Consider the following 14,278-nt stretch of genomic DNA (forward strand, 5'->3'; position numbering starts at 1 on the left):
GGCACAATTCTTATGCTTTCCTAACTGAGAAAAAAGTAATATTTCTCAAGCCAAAGATATACTGAAAAGTTGTCTTAGCAAAAGATAAAGAACACCCGTTTTTCCTAAATTCCTTGTTCTGAACCTGCCTCCTTATGATAACAACTAGTTTTACCTAAGGAACTCCCTATCTCCGACTTTTCCTTCTACTTGAAATCCAGCCACATTCCAATTTGCTAATAACTGAAAATCCATTGCTTCACAGGCTTGACTAAATATCTTTTCAAATGGCACATTACAAGATGGCAAAAGCTATGTTACAAATCAAAGCAAAGAAACTGCTGAGGTTGTTAGAATAAAGGATGATAGATCTATGTGGGATCTTTCCAGCTAAACATCAACTCTTGAATTAACTTTAGTAGTTTTAGCTTACTATATTCTGAGAAAAAAAGAGAATTTAAACTAACTGTATTTTTTAAATACACACTACAAGCACGTGGAACTCTGCTCAATGTTATATGGCAGCCTGAATGGGAGGGGAGTTTAGGGGAGAATGGATACATATGTATGTAAGGCTGAGTCCCTTAGCTGTTCACCTGAAACTATTACAACATTGTTAATCAGCTATATCCCATATAAAATAAAAAGTTAAAAAAAGATAATGATATATGGTTCACAACATTCAGTTCAGTTCAGTCGCTCAGTCATGTCCGACTCTTTGCAACCCCATGAATCACAGCACGCCAGGCCTCCCTGTCCATCACCAACTCCCAGAGTTCACTCAGACTCACGTCTATCGAGTCAGTGATGTCATCCAGCCATCTCATCCTCTGTCGTCCCCTTCTCCTCCTGCCCCCAATCCCTCCCAGCATCAGAGTCTTTTCCAATGAGTCAACTCTTCACATGAGGTGGCCAAAGTACTGGAGTTTCAGCTTTAGCATCATTCCTTCCAAAGAACACTCAGGGTTGGATCTCCTTGCAGTCCAAGGGACTCTCAAGAGTCTTCTCCAACACCACAGTTCAAAAGCATCGATTCTTCGGTGCTCAGCCTTCTTCACAGTCCAACTCTCACATCCATACATGACCACAGGAAAAACCATAGCCTTGACTAGATGGACCTTTGTTGACAAAGTAATGTCTCTGCTTTTGAATATGCTATCTAGGTTGGTCATAACTTTCCTTCCAAGGAGTAAGCGTCTTTTAATTTCATTAGTGACAGCAATATATTGTAAAATTTTATTATGTTATTTTTAATGTATTGCTTACAAATTTAAATATTGTTTATTTTACCTTTAGCTTTCAAATATATGTTTTAGTGATTTTATAATGGACATAATAGTATTCATTCTTTTATATATACAAATTTTTAAGTGATATACATAACCTGGGAGGCCATGCTCAAAGTTTATTTTTAGTGTTGGGGTGTCTAGAGTATAAATATACTATACTTCAATAAAAATTAATTTTAAACAAATACAATAAATAAATTAAATTAAATTCATACTACAACAACATAATTTTTAAGCCACAGTACTCTCTTGAAAAAAAAATAGAGCTTTGAAAACAAAGTAGAAGTCAAGAAAGACACACGCATACAAAAATTTAGTATATGATAAAGTTGAGGTAATGATGTTATTCCATAAAGGATATTGTAAAGTTGGATAGCTATCTAGGGGCAGGGGAGTGCATCCATACTAACACTTTATTTCAGTAAACATTTCAAAATATTAATACTTAAATGGAAAATTAAACCAGTTCAGAAGAAAATGTGGGGAAAAAATTTCATAACCCAGCATTAGAAGCTTTTCTAAGTATGAAAAAACAGAAAAAGTAGAAAAGATGGATAAATTGGACCTAATTTTAAAAAATTAAAATTTATATAACCAAAAATCCTTCACACCAATAGTTATAACAAAAATAACAAAATGAGAAAGTAAATACTCTTTCACTGTGTGGATCACAATAAACTATGGAAAATTCTGAAAGAGATGGGAATACCAGACCACCTGACCTGCCTCTTGAGAAATTTGTATGCAGGTCAGGAAGCAACAGTTCGAACTGCACATGGAACAACAGACCGGTTCCAAATAGGAAAAGGAGTTCGTCAAGGCTGCATATTGTCACCCTGTTTATTTAACTTTTATGCAGAGTACATCATGAGAAACGCTGGACTGGAAGAAGCACAAGCTGGAATCAAGATTGCCGGGAGAAATATCAATAACCTCAGATATGCAGATGACACCACCCTTATGGCAGAAAGTGAAGAGGAACTAAAGAGCCTCTTGATGAAAGTAAAAGTGGAGAGTGAAAAAGTTGGCTTAAAGCTCAACATTCAGAAAACGAAGATCATGGCATCTGGTCCCATCACTTCATGGGAAATAGATGGGGAAACAGTGGAAACAGGGTCAGACTTTATTTTTCTGGGCTCCAAAATCACTACAGATGGTGACTGCAGCCATGAAATTAAAAGACTCTTACTCCTTGGAAGGAAAGTTATGACCAACCTAGATAGCATATTCAAAAGCAGAGACATTACTTTGCCAACAAAGGTCCATCTAGTCAAGGCTATGGTTTTTCCTGTGGTCATGTATGGATGTGAGAGTTGGACTGTGAAGAAGGCTGAGTGCCAAAGAATAGATGCTTTTGAACTGTGGTGTTGGAGAAGACTCTTGATAGTCCCTTGGACTGCAAGGAGATCCAACCAGTCGATTCTGAAGATCAGCCCTGGGATTTCTTTGGAAGGAATGATGCTAAAGCTGAAACTGCAGTACTTTGGCCACCTCATGCGAAGAGTTGACTCATTGGAAAAGACTCTGATGCTGGGAGGGATTGGGGGCAAGAGGAGAAGGGGACGACAGAGGATGAGATGGCTGGATGGTATCATTATCTTGATGGACGTGAGTCTGAGTGAACTCCGGGAGTTGGTGATTGACAGGGAGGCCTGGCGTGCTGCAATTCATGGGGTCACAAAGAGTCAGACACGACTGAGCGACTGATCTGATCTGATCTGAAGATGGCTCTTAGAAATGTGGAAAGATGCTGATTAAGGAAAAGGAATTTAAATTGTTGAACTTAACTCCAGGATTTATCATCATTCACAAATAATTAAAAGATAGGTATTTAGAAATGACAATGTCTGCTATAATAGTTGCAATTTGACGTTTGATTGGCACTTCCCCAGTGGCTCAGTGGTAAAGAATCTGCCTGCAATGCTGGAGACATAGGTTTGATCCCTGGGTCAAGAAGATCCCCTGGTGAAGGAAATGGCTACCCATTCCAGTATTCTTCCCTGGAGAATCCCATGAATAGCGAGCCTGGTGGGCTTTAGTCTATAGGCTTGCAAAGAATCAGACACGATAGAAATGATAGCATGCACTTACACACGATTACGTTTAATTAGTCTTCAGGTGACTTTCCACCACCGTTTACTGCACCAAGTGAGTTTGTTAGACCACTTGTACTGAACATAACTGAAAAGGGAAAAATGGAAAATATTGCCAGCATTGGAGAAGAAGAAACAATATGGCTAGATTTTGTTATTGTTTGTGCTTTTTTAAAGTTGCATTTTGGCAGGAAGGAGATTGCCACCTTTTAAAAAATACATCATTAACAAATTCTGAAAAGTATGAAATGCATAATAATAATCACTCATAATCATACCTGAAGATGGACACACTGAGGACTTTAATTTCCCTCTCCACTTCCTCTAATAAATATACATTCCTTTAGGACACACAAACATACCATACAGTCTGTATATACTGTGTATACAGAATATAATATACAATGTAATACAGCAGAATTTTCTAATCTGTATTTTTTACTGAACATATTATAAGCTTGGGAAAGAGGTGTAAATAGCTTTGAAGACAATATAAGGATATTTTCATACATGAAATAGCAGTTCGCATAAGAATGGGGGGCTGGGGGAAGAGGGTTGAATTTTAATTTCTTCATAGCAATGTATATGTGTCTGTTAGAGAAACCTGTATTTTCTGTCCTCTTGTTTTCTTTCCACAGAGAAAGGCTTCCTTCCTAAATACCATTTCCCGTTTCTTTTTCATGTGCGATGGAGTTACTTATCTACTGAGATGGAGTAATTAGTGAGTTTAAAAACAATTTGTCCATGGGCAGCTCTGCTCTTTCAGGGTTCTCTGCTTCCATTCAGGAAGCATTCATTCTGTTTGCCTTCTGCATTGCAAAATAATTGCCCCAATGGTAAGACCTGTGCCTACACACACTGTTCTGTGCCTATCTGAGTGGGTAAATTTAATTCTAGAGTAAAGTGTTGGGAAGCACATCAAAACTACAATCTCGAACACAGCCTTAATCTATAATTAAGTTGCTACTTTATCTTGAGATGCTCGCCTCTTTTCATTTGACTGGAACTTACAAGTGAAGAAAGGCAAAATGTGTAAAACCCCAACTTTGTCTATAATTTGTGGTTGCTATTGTTACTAAGTCAGGTCCGACTCTGCAACCCCATTGACTGTAGCATGCCAGGCTCCTCTGTCCATGGAATTTTGTGTCCAATTCACAAAGCATTTTCATGTATATTCTCTTATTTGCTTTTCACAGTAACCCTTAGATGTAAGAGGGAAGACATTAACATTTGTTGAGTGCCCGCCTACTGTTTGTCAGAAATGTGCTGTAAGATTTACTTTTATTAAAGTTTAATTAATCTTCACAACTTTCAAAAATAGAATTTGCCCTTATTTTAAAGATCAGAAAATGGAGTTTCAGAGAGATGAAATGATTTACCTAAAGATAGATAAGTAATAAGAGGCCGGACCAGAAGTCTGAGCTGACTGTAAACACTAGGATTATGTGCCTCATTCACTCCTGTATTTCCAGGTGCTGGTCTCAAACTTGGTACAGAGAAGGCATCCAGTCAATATTGTTCAAAATTGACTCCAGATAAATGCTCTTTCCACTGCATCATGGAGGGAGAAGAGAGATATTTTAAACTACCAAATTCAGGCAATCTTCAAGCTACAATCCTATTTCCATGGGAATTGGAAAGTAAGGGAATGGGGAAACTAAGTCTTGTTTTTTGACATATTTATGTTGCATGTGATACAACAGAATACAGAAAGAACTATGAAGTTTGAGATCTAGTGTGTCACAGCGGTCCTGTCACTGTTAAAGCAGTGAGACCTTGGACACAGTAACTTGCTCGCTCTCACCCACAATTCCCTCATCTGAAAAACAGAAATGCTAAACTATCTTGGAACTTGTTGTAATCCTGATAGTCTGGGCTTCCCTGGGGGCTCAGACAGTAATGAATCTGCCTGCAATGCAAGTGTCCTGGGTTCTATTGCTGGGCTAGGAAGAGCCTCTGGAGAAGGGAACGGCTACCCACTACAGTATTCTGACCTGGAGAAAATTCCATGGACAGAGGAGCCTGGCAGGGTACAGTCCAGGGGTCGCAAAGAGTCGGACATGACTGAAACCTGATAGTCTATCAATAGTGTATCAATGAAACTATCAATTGATAGTCTATCAATGAAACTCAAAGCTTAATTTCGGAAAGAACAAATGCTGCTACTTTCTAACCAACAAAGACTGTGTATTTATTGTATAGTTATACAGAAAAATTGTAATGTAACACATGGACAAAAGTATAAGTTTTGAATATAACATAGTTCTCACATGTCCACAAGTTTCCAAGTCCAGAAATTCCTGAGGAAAGAAAGACAGAGACATTAGCCGATAAAATAAGAACATTCCAAACAAGAAGTTATCGGACTTCCCTGGTGGTCTAAAGGTTAAGACTCTGCGCTTACAACGCAGGGGGCTCAGGTTTGATCCCTGGCTGGGAAACTTAGACCCCACATCTCATGTGGCACAGCGAGGAAAGATAAAAAGAAAGACAGAAAGAAAGAAATATCCTCCATAAAAGAGGGGATGCATGTATATGTATGCCTGGCTCACGTTGTTGTACAGCAGTGTAAAGCAACCATGCATGCTAAGTCGTTCAGTCATGTCCAGCTCTGTGTGCCTTCATGGATTGTAGCCCATCAGGCTCCTCTGTCCATGGGATTCTCCAAGCAAGAATACTGGAGTTGGTTGCCATTTCCTTCTCCAGTGGATCTTCCTGACCCAGGGATTGAACCTGTGTCTCTTGTGTCTCCTGCACTGGCAAGCAGGTTCTTTACCACTAGCACCACCCAAGAAGCCTCAAGGCAACTATACTTCAATACAAATAAACAGGAAGTTACAGCATATATTCTGTTGGAAAATGTATTGATTCGAAAGTCATGATTCACAACTTACCTTTAATACGAAGGCCAAATAGGAAAACAGTTTTGCCCAAGAAAAGTTAAATGTACCTTCCATCCAGGTTCCTCCCTCCTTTGTGTCTCTTATACACACACACACACACACACACACACATACCATAAATGATGTTTTGGCATGAACACACACACAGATAACTTGTTTTAAAAGATAGGAAAAGGAAATTAAAAGAAGCAGTCATTTTCTTTTTCACATCTGGCCATATTGCCAGCAACAGATGACAATGAAGAAAATCTGCAGTGATATGCATCCTGCTATATCTTTGCTGACCTGAGACTTCCACAGTCAAAAGAAAGCAGGTAATACCTTCCATAAGCAGAAGAAAAGCTTTAAAAATTGCTCAAGTTTACTAGTATCATTATTATGCTGATTTTTTAGATGCAGATGTAAGATTTAATGTGACAGCAGAATGTACATGTCAAAAAGTACTCTATTCCGTGGCCTAACTTTTGAGAAAATAAACAAGCCTGAAAATTAACTTACTCTATTTTCAACAGGTTTAAACCACAATGTTCTAGGGGGGGGAATGAAAATCACGTTAAGATTTTCATTCCCTGCATCCAGAGGCATACAGTTGTATACCAATATCTATTGTATACCAATTCTAGCCAAATCATTCCTACAAAGTAGCAACAAAACAGTATTTCTTGCCAGATAAGAACCAAGTATTGTCTTACCAATTTTCAAAAGGAAAAAGGGGTGGGGAAAGTGCCATGAATTACTGTCAAACAAAGGTGCTGTATATATATCAGAATTATCAAGGAAATATTTTTTTAAAATTAGATGCAGGTAGTCTCAGCAATATTGACATGCAAATAATTATGTAAAAATATACAAATAATAGCCAAGCAGAATTCTATAGTCCTTACTCTAGATTTTGCCTCCCTATTGAAAAATGTGAAGTGAAGTGAAAGTCTCTCAGTCATGTCTGACTCTGTGCAACCCCATGGACTGTAGTCCACAGAATTCTCCAGGCCAGCTTTTCCCTTATCCAGGGGATCTTCCCAACCCAGGGATCAAACTCAAGTCTCCCACATTACAGGGAGATTCTTTACCAGCTGAGCCACAAGAGAAGCCCAAGGATACTGGCATGTGTAGCCTATCCCTTCTCCAGCGGATCTTCTCAACCCAGGAATCAAACTGGGGTCTCCTGCACTGCAGGCAGATTCTTTACCAACTGAGCTATCGGAAAAGCCCCCAAAAGCCTACAGTACCGTTATTCCCAGGCAGTCTCCCATTCAAGTACTAACCAGGCCCGACCCTGTTTAGCTTCTGAGATCAGATGAGATCGGGTGCCTTCAGGATGATATGGCCATAGCCATCACTTCATGGCAAAAAGATGGGGAAACAGTAGAAACAGTGACAGACTTTATTTTGGGGGGGGGGGTCTCCAAAATCACTGATGATGATGACTGCAGCTGTGAAATTAAGAGATGCTTGCTCTTTGGAAGAAAAGCTATGACCAACCTAGATAGCATATTAAAAAGCAAAAACATTACTTTGCCAACAAAGGTCTGTCTAGTCAAAGCTATGGTTTTTCCAGTAGTCATGTATGGATGTGAGAGTTGAACTATAAAGAAAGCTGAGCACCAAAGAATTGATGCTTTTGAACTGTGGTGTTGTAGAAGACTCTTGAGAGTCCCTTGGATTGCAAGGCAATCCAACTAGTCCATCCTAAAGGAAATCAGTCCTGAACATTCATTGGAAGCCTGATGCTGAAGCTGAAACTCCAATACTTTGGCCACCTGATGTGAAGATCTGACTCATTGGCAAAGACCCTGATGCTGGGAAAGATCGAGGGCAGGAAGAAGGGGACGACAGAGGATGAAATGATTGGATGGCATCACTGACTTGATGGACATGAGTTTGAGTGAGCTCTGAGAGTTGGTGATGGACAGGGAAGCCTGGCACTTTGCAGTCCAAAGAGTCGGACACGACTGAGTGACTGAACTGAACTGATTGAAAAATCGAACCCTGACACTAGTTATCTAGCCTTAATATCAATAAAAGTCTCTTCCTTCTCCTATAGCAGCTTCAAAATAGTAATGCAGCCAAAATTTAAAGAGTCCCTTATAAATACACCCTTTGATCTTCAAAGCACTTATACTTCCATGACCAAAAATTATAGAATGTATGAACAAAAAGGGATATAAGGAACAATTTTCTAAAATCCCCTTATTTGGCAAATCGTTTAAGTCAATAAATACCATTTGCATACTCTCTAAGTAGATGCTATGCTGCCTGTGGATAGGAAGGAAAACAAAATATATGCAGACGTTGTCATCATGGGGTTTCCTGCTTGTTCAAGTTTATCTAATTTATAAGAGCCTGATCCAAGACTGTGACCCAAATCCCTTATTTCTAAGCTCTTTTCAGTATCCAGCATGCCCTTCTGTTCTTGTTGGTCCTCTAAATCTTACCAATTTTCAAAAGGAAAAAGGGGTGGGGAAAATGCAATGAATTACAGTTACTATGATCCTTATTTTACAAATAAAGCAATGAAGGACAAAAATTTATATAATAAGCTCCATGTCATGTACCTAATATGCTTCAAAGCCAGGCTTTGCCCCATGTTTCCAGACATCTAGTCCAGTGTGCTTACTATTATACTAGAAGTAGTAAGTAATACTCTAGGAATAGATTGACTAGCATAATTTGGTAGTGAACTGCGTGGTTAAAGAGATAACTGTTGGGTATATCCAAGTTTAGGAGGCAGGAGTTCCTTAACTGATGAGTGATGTGTTACAAGGACACAAGAATGGGGATGATAGCAAGCTCATTTAATATTTTCTACCTATGTACACAATATTTTTACCTGAGAAAAGTCATTCATATTGTCAAATACACTATTATGCTATAATTCAAAATTATATATTACCTATCTTCTATTGTAAAGTAATTAGCCTCCAATTAAAATAAATAAATTTATAATAAAAAAGTTAAAAAAAGAAAACATTTCACCAAAATATTGATAAAATTGTGAATATAAAGTAGTATTTTATATCAACATTAAAGTTAAGGTCTCAATATCTGGAAAAAAAAAAACATTACCTATCTTTATCCAATAAGCACAAAAGCTAGTACATGGTGCTAGATATAAGTAATATAAAAATGGATAAGTTTTGGTCTCTGTCCTAAAACAGACTTACTCAGTGTGTATTAAGTCACTTCAGATATATCCAACTTTTTGCGACCCTATGGACTGTAGCCCACTATGCTCACTATCCATGGGATTCTCAGGAGACAATTAGATTAAAGCTTTACTGAGCAAGGCCCTGCTCACCAGAGCATGACCCAGTTTTCCCCAATACCAGTCCCTCCCATTAGGAAGCTTACACAAGCCTCTAAGCCTTCTCTCTCAGAGGGCAGACAAAAGAAGCAAGAAAGAAATGTTAGTCATTTAGTTATGTCTGACTCTTTGTGACCCCATGGACTGTAGCCTGCCAGGCTCCTCCATCCATGGATTTTCCAGGCAATAATACTAGAGTGGGCTTCCATTTCCTTCTCCAGGAGATCTTCCAACCCAGGGATCAAACCTGGGTCTCTCATATTGCAGGCAGACTCTACCATCTGAGCCACCAAGGAAACTGGAAGAAGCAAGAAGAATCACAATCCCACAGCAACTAAAACCAAACCACATTACAGAAAGTTAATCAGTGTGGAAAAGCACAAAGTTATATCCCAGATGAGGGACAAGGTAAAACCCATAGAAACAGCTAAATGAAGTGGAGATAGGCAACCTTCCAGAAAAAGAATTCATAATAATGATAATGAAGATGATTCAGGATCTCAGAAAAAGAATGAAGGCAGAGACTGAGAAGATGCAAGAAATGTTAACCAAAGACCTAGAAGAACTAAAGAACAAACAAACAGAGATGAATAGTACACTACAAGGAATCCATAGCAGAATAACTGAGGCAAAAGAACCGATAAATGACCTGGAGGACAGAATGGTGGAAATCACTGCTACAGAATAGAATATAGAAAAAAGAATGAAGACAGCCTAAGAGACCTCTGGAACAACATTAAACACACCAACATTCACACTATATGGGTCCCAGAAGAAGAAGAGAAAGAGAAAGGATCTGAGAAAATATTTGAAGCGCTAACAGCTGAAAACATTCCTAACATGGGAAAGGAAATAGTAAATCAAGTCCAGGAAGCACAAGGTGTCCCAGGCAGGATAAACCCAAAGAGGAACACACCAAGACACATATTAATCAAACTGACAAAAATTAAAGACAGAGATAAAATATTAAAAGCAACAAGAGAAAAATGACAAATAACATACAAGGGAACTCCCATCAGGCTATCATTTGACTTCTCAATAGAAGTTCTACAAGCCAGAAAAGAATGGCAAGATATATTTAAAGTGACGAAAGGGAAGAACCTACAACCAAGAATAGCAAGACTCTCCTTCAGATTTAATGGAGAAACCAAAAGCTTTCCACACAAGCAAAAGTTAAGAGAATCAGTACCACCAAATCAGCTTTACAACAAATTGTAAAGGAGCTTCTCCAGGCAGGAAACAACAGAAGGAAAAGAACCTACCTACAAAAATAAACCCAAAACAATCAAGAAAACAATAATAGGATCATCAGTTCAGTTCAGTTCAGCTGATCAGTCATGTCCAACTCTTTGTGATCCCATGAACCACAGCACACCAGGCCTCCCTGTCCATTATCAACTCCCAGAGTCCACCCAAACCCATGTCCATTCAGTCGGTGATGCCATCCAACCATCTCATCCTCTGGTGTCCCCTTCTCCTCCTGCCCTCAATTTTTCCCAGCATCAGGGTCCTTTCCAGTGAGTCAGCTCTTTGCATCAGGTGCCCAAGTATTGGAGTTTTCAGCTTCAACATCAGTCCTTCCAATGAACACCCAGGACTGATCTCCTTTAGGGTGAACTGGTTGGATCTCCTTCCAGTCCAAGGGACTCTCAAGAGTCTTCTCCAACACCACAGTTCAAAAGCATCAATTCTTCTGCACTCAGCTTTCTTTATAGTCCAACTCTGACATCCATACATAACCACTTGAAAAACCATAGCTTTGAGTAGATGGACCTTTGTTGACAAAGTAATGTCTCTGCTTTTAAATATGCTGTCTAGGTTGGTCATAACTTTCCTTCCAAGGAGTAAGCATCTTTTAATTTCATGGCTGCAATCACCATCTGCAGTGATTTTGGAGCCCAGAAAAATAAAGTCAGCCACTGTTTCCACTGTTCAGTTCAGTTCAGTCGCTCAGTCGTGCCCAACTCTTTGTGACCCCATGAACCGCAACATGCCAGGCATCCCTGTCCATCACCAACTCCCAGAGTCCACCAAAACCCATGTCCATTGAGTCGGTAATGCCATCTCATCCTCTGTCCAGCCATCTCATCCTCTGTCATCCCCTTCTCATCCTGCCCTCAATCCCTCCCAGCATCAAGGTCTTTTCCAATTAGTCAACACTTCGCATGAGGTGGCCAAAGTACTGGAGTTTCAGCTTTAACATCATTCCTTCCAATGAACACCCAGGACTGATCTCCTGTAGGATGGACTGGTTGGATCTCCTTGCAGTCCAAGGGACTCTCAAGAGTCTTCTCCAACACCACAGTTCAAAAGCATCAATTCTTCGGGACTCTTTCTTCACAGTCCAACTCTCACATCCATACATGACTACTGGAAAAACCATAGCCTTGACTAGATGGACCTTTGTTGGCAAAGTAATGTCTCTGCTTTTGAATATGCTGTCTAGGTTGATCACAACTTTCCTTCCAAGGAGTAAGCGTCTTTTAATTTCATGGCTGCAATCACCATCTGCAGTGATTTTGGAGCCCCCCAAAATAAAGTCTGACACTGTTTCTGCTGTTTCCCCATCTATTTACCATGAAGTGATGGGACCAGATGCCATGATCTTCATTTTCTGAATGTTGAGCTTTAAGCCAACTTTTTCACTCTCCACTTTCACTTTCATCAAGAGGCTTTTTAGTTCCGCTTCACTTTCTGCCATAAGGGTGGTGTCATCTGCATATCTGAGGTTATTGATATTCCTCCTGGCAATCTTGGTTCCAGCTTGTGCTTCTTCCAGTCCAGCGTTTCTCATGATGCACTCTGAATATAAGTTAAATACGAAGGGTGACAATATACAGCCTTGACATACTCCTTTTCCTATTTGGAACCAGTCTGTTGTTCCATGTCCAGTTCTAACTGTTGCTTCCTGACCTGCATATAGGTTTCTCAAGAGGCAGGTCAGGTGGTCTGGAATTCCCATCTCTTTCAGAATTTTCCACAGTTTATTGTGGTCCACACAGTCAAAGGCTTTGTCATAGTCAATAAAGCAGAAATTTACCTTAACTGTAAATTGATTAAATGCACCAACTGAAAGACACAAACTGGATGAGCAGATGAAAACATGTGCATGTATGCACTTCCACTTGCGGTATCACTCTGCTTGACCCCTCAAATTGCATGTAATTACTTTATATTGTTAGGTTAATCATGTTCCCATTATGGCTTGCAATTTTAATTATCTTTTTTGTCTGGTTATTGATTATGAAAATTGATAAACATCTTTTAAAATTGTGATTATATAACTATTACTCACTTAATACTATTGTATCATGATTGGTAGACAGAAAAAGAATAGAAATGTATATCACCAAAACTTCATTTAACAGAAAAACTTGTAATCTCTTTTTAAAATCTAGATGCATATCAGAATTATCTTGGAAATTTTTGAAAAATACAAGTACCCAATTATTGCTGTTTTTTGGTCAGAGCTCCAGTTATATTTCCTTTTTTTTATTTTATTTTATTTTATTTTTAAACTTTACATAATTGTATTAGTTTTGCCAAATATCAAAATGAATCCGCCACAGGTATACATGTGTTCCCCATCCTGAACCCTCCTCCCTCCTCCCTCCCCATTCCATCCCTCTGGGTCGTCCCAGTGCACCAGCCCCAAGCATCTAGGATCGTGCATCATCCAGTTATATTTCTAATGAGTAGCCATGTTTAAAAACAACTGGACCATCTGAGGATCTTTCACTCTTATGTAGTTTGTTTCACTTTGCTACATCATATTCAGCACTCCCATTTCATTTCACTTATGTTTTCCAATTTCTTCATCTCTTTTTTTATGTTTTTTTCTCAAGCCTTTATCAAGCATAGTATAAATGCTTTTTATAAATATATATAATATGTATAATATATGTATTTTAGAAAACATATGAATTGTTACCTAACTAAAAAATGTATGACATTTTGATTCTACTTATTTGACTTAGTGTGAATAGAATTCTAGACATCTAACTTAAAACAATAGATATGCAACAAGTAACAAAGATTTACTATATAGCACAGGGAACTATAGCCAATATCTTGTAATAAACTAAATGGAAAATAATTTCAAAATTAACATGTGCATATAACATATGTAATAACATATGTATAACTGAATGACACACACAATAAAAGAATTATACTTTTTGAAATTTAGTAATGTTTAACTTTTTTCAGGTTTTCTAAATGTCTTATGGACATCTAATAACAATGTCTGAGATACAAAATTTTAAATATATTTGTGTAGGAAATAAGATTAACATAAATTAATTAAATGAAATCTATTATATTTAAATTATTAATGACATCATTCAAGATGCTCCTATTCTTATGTTTTCACACTTGATAAAAATATTCCCAGAGAAATGTTAATATGTCTCACTATGATTATATATATGGAGAAGGCAATGGTGCCCCACTCCAGTACTCTTGCCTGAAAAATCCCATGGGTGGAGGAGCCTGGTGGGCTGCAGTCCATGGGGTCGCTGAGGGTCGGACACAACTGAGCGACTTCACTTTCACTTTTCACTTTCATGCATTGGAGAAGGAAATGGCAACCCACTCCAGTGTTCTTGCCTGGAGAACCCCAGGGACAGGGGAGCCTGGTGGGCTGCCGTCTGTGGAGTTGCACAGAGTCGGACACGACTGAAGTGACTTAGCAGATGATTATATATATTT

At 38.6% G+C, this 14,278-nt stretch overlaps 2 pseudogenes; one reads left to right on the top strand and one right to left on the bottom strand.

Moving 5' to 3' along the window:
- Positions 1-14,278, top strand: part of LOC123332466 — an 83,366-nt pseudogene that overhangs the window by 41,746 nt on the left and 27,342 nt on the right.
- Positions 7,482-7,599, bottom strand: LOC112584163 (annotated as a pseudogene).

The sequence above is a fragment of the Bubalus bubalis genome, chromosome 3 (assembly GCF_019923935.1).
Source record: "Bubalus bubalis isolate 160015118507 breed Murrah chromosome 3, NDDB_SH_1, whole genome shotgun sequence".
Lineage (NCBI taxonomy): Eukaryota > Metazoa > Chordata > Mammalia > Artiodactyla > Bovidae > Bubalus > Bubalus bubalis.